This window comes from Suricata suricatta, chromosome 14 (genome assembly GCF_006229205.1).
Source record: "Suricata suricatta isolate VVHF042 chromosome 14, meerkat_22Aug2017_6uvM2_HiC, whole genome shotgun sequence".
In the NCBI taxonomy this organism is placed as follows: domain Eukaryota; kingdom Metazoa; phylum Chordata; class Mammalia; order Carnivora; family Herpestidae; genus Suricata; species Suricata suricatta.
In genome coordinates, this window is record NC_043713.1 from 85,103,131 (window position 1) to 85,110,656 (window position 7,526).

The following is a 7,526-nucleotide window of genomic DNA, read 5'->3' on the forward strand; positions in this document are numbered from 1 at the left end:
GTGGGTGTTCTCGCCGGCAGGCCGTCCTCGGGTGGAGCTCGGGAGCCCGGGCTCCGTCCAGCTCATGGCTCTGCCACGACCGGGGGCCTCAGACCCCTCGTCTTCTCCCGACGGGAAGGAGAAACATGCCCATCTTGGCTTCAGCGTGATACGCGGCGCTTGTATTCATATTTCATTGGCCGGAGCTGGAAGCAGGTGCGGGGAGGCCGGGGAGGCTCCGAGTTGAGCGGCCATATGCGATTCTATGGATAGAGAGACTTTTGTGTGACGGGGAGCCATCTCTCCCGCAGACACGGCGCACGACGCCTCATCGTCTAGACTCAATCTGCTCTCCCTTCGCACCCCTGCTCCAGCTTCCGTCGCGTTCAGTGCTTCCCTCCCCTGGGTGGCGAGTTCGGGGTTCTTGTGGACGAAATCTACTCATCATCGCGGTCCTGCGCACCCGCGGGGAAGATGACAAGGCAGTGGCGCAACCTCCAGGGAAAGGCGGCAGTCTCTATCCCTCTGTGTCTGTGATCTCCCTCCCCAAAGTCCGCCACGTCTGACCATTTCCGCGGTCAGGTCTGCTTGTGGTCATTTCTAGAATTGTGCGCACTAGTCTAGCTCTGCTCCTGGAGGAACACATCTGGCCGCAGGGCTTCCGTAGAAGAGAGCAGGATGAGGGCAACGCACACACCCTCCCACCCTCCTGTCTTACCAGCCCCGGGGTGTAGCAAGTAAGGGCTAATTTATTTTGTTTTTTCATTTATCTCCTGCGGTGGCCTGCTCCTGACATCCCGCATGACTTGCTCGGTGTGTAGCTTTGGTCCCCACGGTTGCACGGGGCTGTCCCACCTACGTCCCCACTCAGGATGACAGCACCAGCTCCCACATTTGGATGCCTGACGTTCTCTGAAGGGTTAGTGCAGGCTCCTTAGAGAAGGCTGAGTCTCCACTGGGGATTTCTGTTCTGCCTTTACTCAGGGTGGGGACATTGGGAGGAGGGCCTGTCTGCAGGGAGCGTCCTGGCTACAGAATTCAGTTACGCCCCACTTTCCCCCGGCCTTGCCGCGTGTGCCAACATCGAGCCTGGGTCCCAGTGGGCGCGGTGGCCTGAGACCCTCTGAGGCCCACGCAGAAGATTCTAGCACAAGATTCCCTCCACTGCCTGGCCCCCCATCAGTGCACTTCCCTCCAAGTGTTCTCTCCACAGACTTGTTGAAATATGTGATCATCAGATGCCTCCTTCCATTTCTCTGGATAATAGGCTTCTTCCTCTTTGTACTTTTTTATGCTGTTATGTCTGTGGAGCTTCTGCGGAGATGCGGGGAAATGAGTGTGTTCCTTCTACCACTTGAAATCAAATTCCGCTTCTTTCTTTCTAAAAGGAAAATTGTCGATATTTTTCCTGGCCTGAATAAGCAAGACATGTTCATTGGAGGAGAGTCGAAAACACACAGAAAAATCTATCAGAGTTTTGAAAGGCATTCTTGACCCTCACGTGCAGAGCCTCGCGTACAAGCGAGGGTCCACTTGGGCTCTGGGACGGGCCGTTTGACACAATGATTCTAAAGTTAACATGGAGGCAAACCCTAGGCCAGTCCAGGTGCCAGCAATCTGATAGAGCGGTGACCTCTTTGTGAGTTTGCTAGGGCCACCGTGACAAGGCACCACAAACCGAGTGCCTTAAATCACAGAAATTGATTTCCTCATGGCTCTGGAGGCCAGATGCCCAAGACTGTGGCGTCAGCAGGTCGATTCTGTCTGAGGCTTCTCTGCTCGCCGTGTAGACGGCTTCTCCCGTATCCTCACGTGGTGTTTCCTGAGTGTGTGTACACATGTGTGTGCGCGTGTGTGTGCCCACGGCAGTGCCCTTATAAGGACACCCGTCATGCCAGATTGGGGCCACCACGGTGACCTCATTTTAACTTAATCACTTCTTTAAAGACTCCACCCCCAAGGCGTTCAATACCCCCTCTCTTAAGCTATAAATTCCACTTAAACTCCACTGGCGGGGGCGTCTGGGGGGCTCCGTGGGCTAAGCGGCCGACTTCAGCTCAGGTCATGATCTCACAGCTCGTGGGTTCGAGCCCTGCGTCGGGCTCTGTGCTGACAGCTTGGAGCCTGGAGCCTGCTTCGGATTCTGTGTCTCCCTCTCTCTCTGCCCCTCCTCTGCTCATACTCAGTCTCTCAAAAATAAATAAACATTAAAAAGATTAAAAAAACCCCTCTCCCACTGGTGGATTCAGTTCTGCTAGTTACCATTACCGGATTCTCACTTTGCTGTACACACCATGAGAGGTTCAGGAGTTCAGTATGCCCGAAATCCGTGAAGAGGGTGGGCCTCTCATATTCTCACTAACAAAAACAGGGGGGAGTAAATCAAGCAAATTCCCATGCCCAACACCCTCGCAAGCGAATTAGCCTGATTGTGACGATTATTTCACAATGTATATGTGTATCACATCATCAAATCATACCCCTTAAACATATACAATTTTAATTGTCAAATACACCTTATTAGAAAAGAAATGTAAACGTGTAGACTCACACGTGTGTACACACACGCTCACCCACAGAAGACTAGTTGAAAGCCTGTGAGCATGCATTTGATCTTGGGACGGGAGGAGGGCTTTCCTGGCATAAAAGCGGTGGTGAATCACCCTGAAAAAAAAGATGGGTACTCTCTGTTACCTTTTATTTTTATTTTTATTTATTTATTTTTTTCTGTTACCTTTTAAAGATTGTGCTTTGGCCTTTTATCATCTACATGGAGTATTTGTATCCCCAGACTTCAACCCAGGATATAATCTCCAGTGTTTTGCTACCTGTCTCTTTCTAAGTCCTTGGCCAGTTTGATAAGAAAGGTTGTATGTAGGGGGGAGGGGGAAGGGCAGGGTTCTCTCTGATCAAAGCCTGGAGTTTGCTTTTCTGTGAGGCCGGACTTTCTCCCAGCCGTCTGCTCTCTCTGCCTGCGCTCCTTCAGCGTTGTCACCTGCAGACTCGCTATCCCTTGATTGTCCGTCACCACTGGGGCCACCTTGCAGGGAGGGGCCCTGCAGGAAGCGTGCAGATGCACCCCTGGCGGGGTAGAGGGGCTGACGTGCTGTGTGTCCCTGGGGGCCCAGCGGGAGTGCCCAGCGGACGGATTTCTCTCACGACCAGGAGAAACTTTGCTTCTTGCTTTTCCTCTTCTGGACGCTGTCCAGCTGGTGATGTCATCTTGGGCTTGGAGCACTGGGCGACTCAGAGGCCCCTCTGCAGCTCCTGAGTCACGGCTGGCGCCCGCACAGCGCGGATGGTGGCCTGCCTGGACAGAATTCCGCCTCGGATGCTTCCTAGCCTTGTGGCCTTAGGTGGGTCCCCCAGCCCACTGTGCCTCAGTTTCCCCATCAACCAGCGAGGATAATAATCAAATCCTCCTCATCAGAAGATTGTGAAGGTTAAGAGTTACTTCCTGTGAGATGCTTTAGGATAGTTCTCGATGCGTCACAAGGAGCAGGCAGGTGGGGACGGCGGTGATTCCATCGGTCCTCGTGCCTCTGTCTTTTGTCTGATCACCGTCTGAATAGTCACATCTGGTCCTTAATGGACTTGAGGCGTGTACCCTCAAGTCAGTGAATGACGTAACTTTTGATTATACGTGCAAAGCACCTACTGTGTGCTCAGTGGTGTCTTTGACATTTCAGAGAGGTGCTCTCCCGTTGCTATTCTGTTGAACCATCTAGGGAACACAGGAAACACTGGGCCCCGCCTGAGTCCATGTGATCTATTTGCTGGGCGGGCCCAGGTACCATATATTTTCTACCCTGTGCATCTGTGCCCAGCCCGGGCGGAGAACCATCAGCCCTGAGTCAGGACCACACAGATCAGTGACAAAGGTCTCTTGCAGGTGTTTTTCCCAGAGCCTTCCACACCCGGCCGTGTGTGCCCGGGTCGTCTCGTGTGCCCTGGGAATGCCGAAGGCCGGGACCCTCAGGCGGCGACCGGGAGCCACAGGACCGACAAGGAGCTGTCAGGTAGGCGGGCGATGTGAGTGACAATATGAGTCTGTGTGTGGGAGCAGGGTCACGCCGCATCGTCTTGGGGCTCAGGACCTTCGGCCCCGCCGATCCCAACCGGGGCTCAAGGCCAGGGATGCTTTTATGTGCCGACGCGGCAGCGGTGTTGTTCCATGCACTCCGGTCCGGCCAGGGTTCCCGGTTTCCTGTGCATTGTGTCGTTCTGGGAGGTTTCGGCCATCGCCGTGTGCTTCCTTCTGGGACCACCTTGTGCTCTCAGCGAACCTGACCTTGAGTCTCTTCCCAGTTCACGAGGAGGGCGGTGATGGGCAGCGCTGCCCGGCTGGACCTCGTGAGGCTCCCTCATTTCATGCTCTTGGCAGCCACCTCACAGGGACGGGCAGTGAATCGCTGTCTAGGAAATCAGCAGGCTGAATAGGACCTCGTGTCGCATTCAGAGCCTTGTGTCCCACTAAGGAGAAGAACGGTGCCACTCTGTGCCACTCGGGGAGCAAGGCGAGGGGTGGTCACATCTTGGGCCGTGGATCGGCCCCAGCCCCATGGCTCGGATATCCTATTTTGTTGCGATCTTGTTCGAGGACAAAGTGAGACCCTGGCTGCTGGTGTTTACGGCTTTCCATACCCGCTTTCGGACACAATTTGTGCGGCATTTTGCTTGAGTTATGGCAGGACAGGATTGTAAACCTCACGCTGTTATTTCAGCTCAAACACAGGCTTTGGCCACAATAAACAAGAGAGGAGACACGGCTTTCCATCTCTTGCGAATCAGTGTTTGAGAGGTATAAAATATCGACACAAATGGTAAAGAACAGAAGATAAAAACCAGTCCACGAAGAAAACAGAGCCTGTTAAAACCTGCATACATTTTAATTTCCTTTTCCACGCTTGAAAATGAGTCAGAATTTCAACCTTGCCTTGGGCTTCCCCTGAATTTTACAAGAAGGTAAACTTTGGACCCGCCGCTTGCCTCCCGAGTCTGGTCGGCTGGGTGCCCACCTTGCCCGCTGGAGCGACTGTCATGAGCAAGGCAGATGTTTCCTTTGTGCCAATCACTTCATGGTCAGCTTCACCTGGAAGTCAAACTCCTGGTTTGGGGAGGGGAAATAAACCAATAACAAACTAATTTAAATTTCACAGGGAATGGCGCTTCGACGGCTTGACATTGTCAAAATACAAATTGCCCCTGGGTGGCGGCAACAGCTCAAATGTTCCTTAAGATTAGGCTAATTTTGCAAAGTCGTCCCCACTTCCGTGTCCATCCAGATCCTACCCAGCACGGGGCACGTTCGGGAGGACACGTAGTCAGTAGCATGAAGCCAGCAAGCGGTGTGCGTGTTCATGTGGGTATGCGTGTGCGTTCTATGTAATACACATTATGTATCATAGTACATGTTGCATTTTACACAGGTTTGGGATTATTTAAATAGAGTTTTGATGACCGCTTTTTCACTTGACACATTGTAAGCATTTTCTCATGATCCTCCACATTCGTTGACATCGTGGTGCTGCTGACCTGCCTCATGTCCCACACACAGTAGGGCTTTCAACATTTATTAGTTGTGTTCCTCGTGACGGGTTTTCACGTTGCTTCCAGCGTGTTGCTGTGATAAATCTTACTTGTGAGAAACCTGTTTGCGACAGTGATCTCCCTTCTGATCGATCTCTGGATTATTTCCCCAGGACGATTGCTAGGTGGGGAATTCCTGGGATGGGCCTATCTTTCTTCCTTCCTTCCTACCTTCCTTCCTTTATTCCTTCCTTCCTTCCTTCTTTTCTATTCCTTTTTGAGAGACAGAGCATGAGCGGGGGAGGGGCAGAGAGAGAGGGAGACACAGAATCTGAAGCAGCTCCAGGCTCCGAGCTGTCAGCACAGAGCCTGATGTGGAGCTCAAACTCACAAACTGTAAGATCATGATCTGAGCTGAAGTCGGACGCTCAACCGACTGAGCCCCCCAGGCGCCCCTAGGGTGGGCATTTCTAAGGGTGTTAGTTTCCTAATTGTCTCGTGTACACTGGATGTGCCCGTCTCCAGGGTTTGCCAGCTCCTTGGGGCAGAAATCACATCTGTCTTGTCCCCGTGATGGCCCTGCACGCCACCGTGCTGGCGTGATGACAGATGAGTAGTGAGTAGAGTTTGACAGATAATCGGAGGAGAGCACGGTAATAACTCTGCTTCTCCAGTAATTAATCTGACCACCACTGGCCGTATTGATGACACTTGAAAAGATCTTCCCTCCCTCCCTTTCCTGAGATAGTACTGATGTATAAAAAGTGCGTATATTTGAAGTGTACAATTTGACGTTTTGATATAAGTGCTCATGTAGATATAATCACTACAACTAAGCTAATTAACGGGCCCATTACCTCCGCATGGCTAGCGTGTATGTGTCTATGTGTACGTGTGTTTAGATTTAATTTAAAACCTGTGCTCCTTGCAAACTGTAGCCTATGATCCAGGATTGTTAACTGTGCCACATGCTCTCTGTTAGCTCTCCAGAGGTCATTCATCTTGCATGACTGAAAATTTGACCCACACCCCTCACTTCCCCTCCCCAGCCCCAGCGCCCAGCAGTCCCTGTGCTGCCCTGTGCTTCTGGAACTGTATTTTAGGTTGCACAAGCAAGTGAGATCATGCCGGGTTTTGTAGGGAACCTGCTTTCTGAACAGCTCCCTGGAGAAAAGATGCGTCAGCCCCTACGTGGTTGTGTCTTTTCCCCAGTCTCCCCATTACAATTGTGTCGTCCTCTGGGCAAGGCAGGCTCACCAAGGACAGCCCTGAAGAGGCCCCCCCAATTAAATCAACAGAAAAGTGTATTTTGCAGGGGCCCCTGGTGGCTCCATCAGTTAAGTGTTCAACTCTTGACTTCAGCTTAGGTCATGATTTCACACTTTGCGAGATTCAGTCCCGCGTCGGGCTCTGTGCTGACAGTGTGGAGCCTGCTTGGGATTCTTGACTGCCCGCCCCCCCACACCCCTCCCCTGCTTATACACATGCTCGCACAGTCTCTGTCTCAAAAATAAATAAATAAGGTGTAAAAAAGAGAAAAGTATATTTTGCAGAATTTGTAATGGTTGCAAAAAAAAAATGTTACCAGGAATGAGAGTCTATGGTGTGGTATTTGTTTGCCTTTTATCATCCAGCAATGCTACACTTTTTATTTATTTATTTATTTTTTATAATAGTTTATTGTCAAATTAGTTTCCATAGAACACCCAGTGCTTCTCCCCACACGTGCCCCCGACCATGACCATCATCCCCCCCTCCCTCCCCTTTCAGTCCATGGTTCGTCTCCAGTATTCAGTAGTCTCCCTTGATCTGTGTCCCTCACTCTCCCCCGCTCTCTTTCCCCTTCCTCTCCCCATGGTCCCCTGCCAGGTCTCTCCTGTTAGACCTATGAGTGCAAACATATGGTATCGATCCTTCTCTGCCTGACTTATTTCACTTAGCATGACACCCTCGAGGTCCATCCACTTTCCTACAAATGGCCATATGTCATTCTTCCTCATTGCCATGTAGTACTCCAT

The 7,526-nt window shown here is 51.6% G+C and overlaps 1 protein-coding gene and 1 long non-coding RNA gene across 2 annotated transcripts in view; one reads left to right on the forward strand and one right to left on the reverse strand.

Annotated features, from left to right (window-relative positions):
- Window positions 1-7,526, forward strand: part of TMEM132B (transmembrane protein 132B) — a 289,917-nt gene that overhangs the window by 77,500 nt on the left and 204,891 nt on the right. The gene's annotated exons all lie outside the window — the stretch shown is intronic.
- The window catches only part of LOC115277906, an 8,151-nt gene continuing 5,474 nt past the window's right edge, over window positions 4,850-7,526 (reverse strand). Inside the window, exon 2 of the long non-coding RNA XR_003902574.1 lies at window positions 4,850-5,086. This is a non-coding gene — a long non-coding RNA (uncharacterized LOC115277906). The remainder of the gene's footprint in view (window positions 5,087-7,526) is intronic.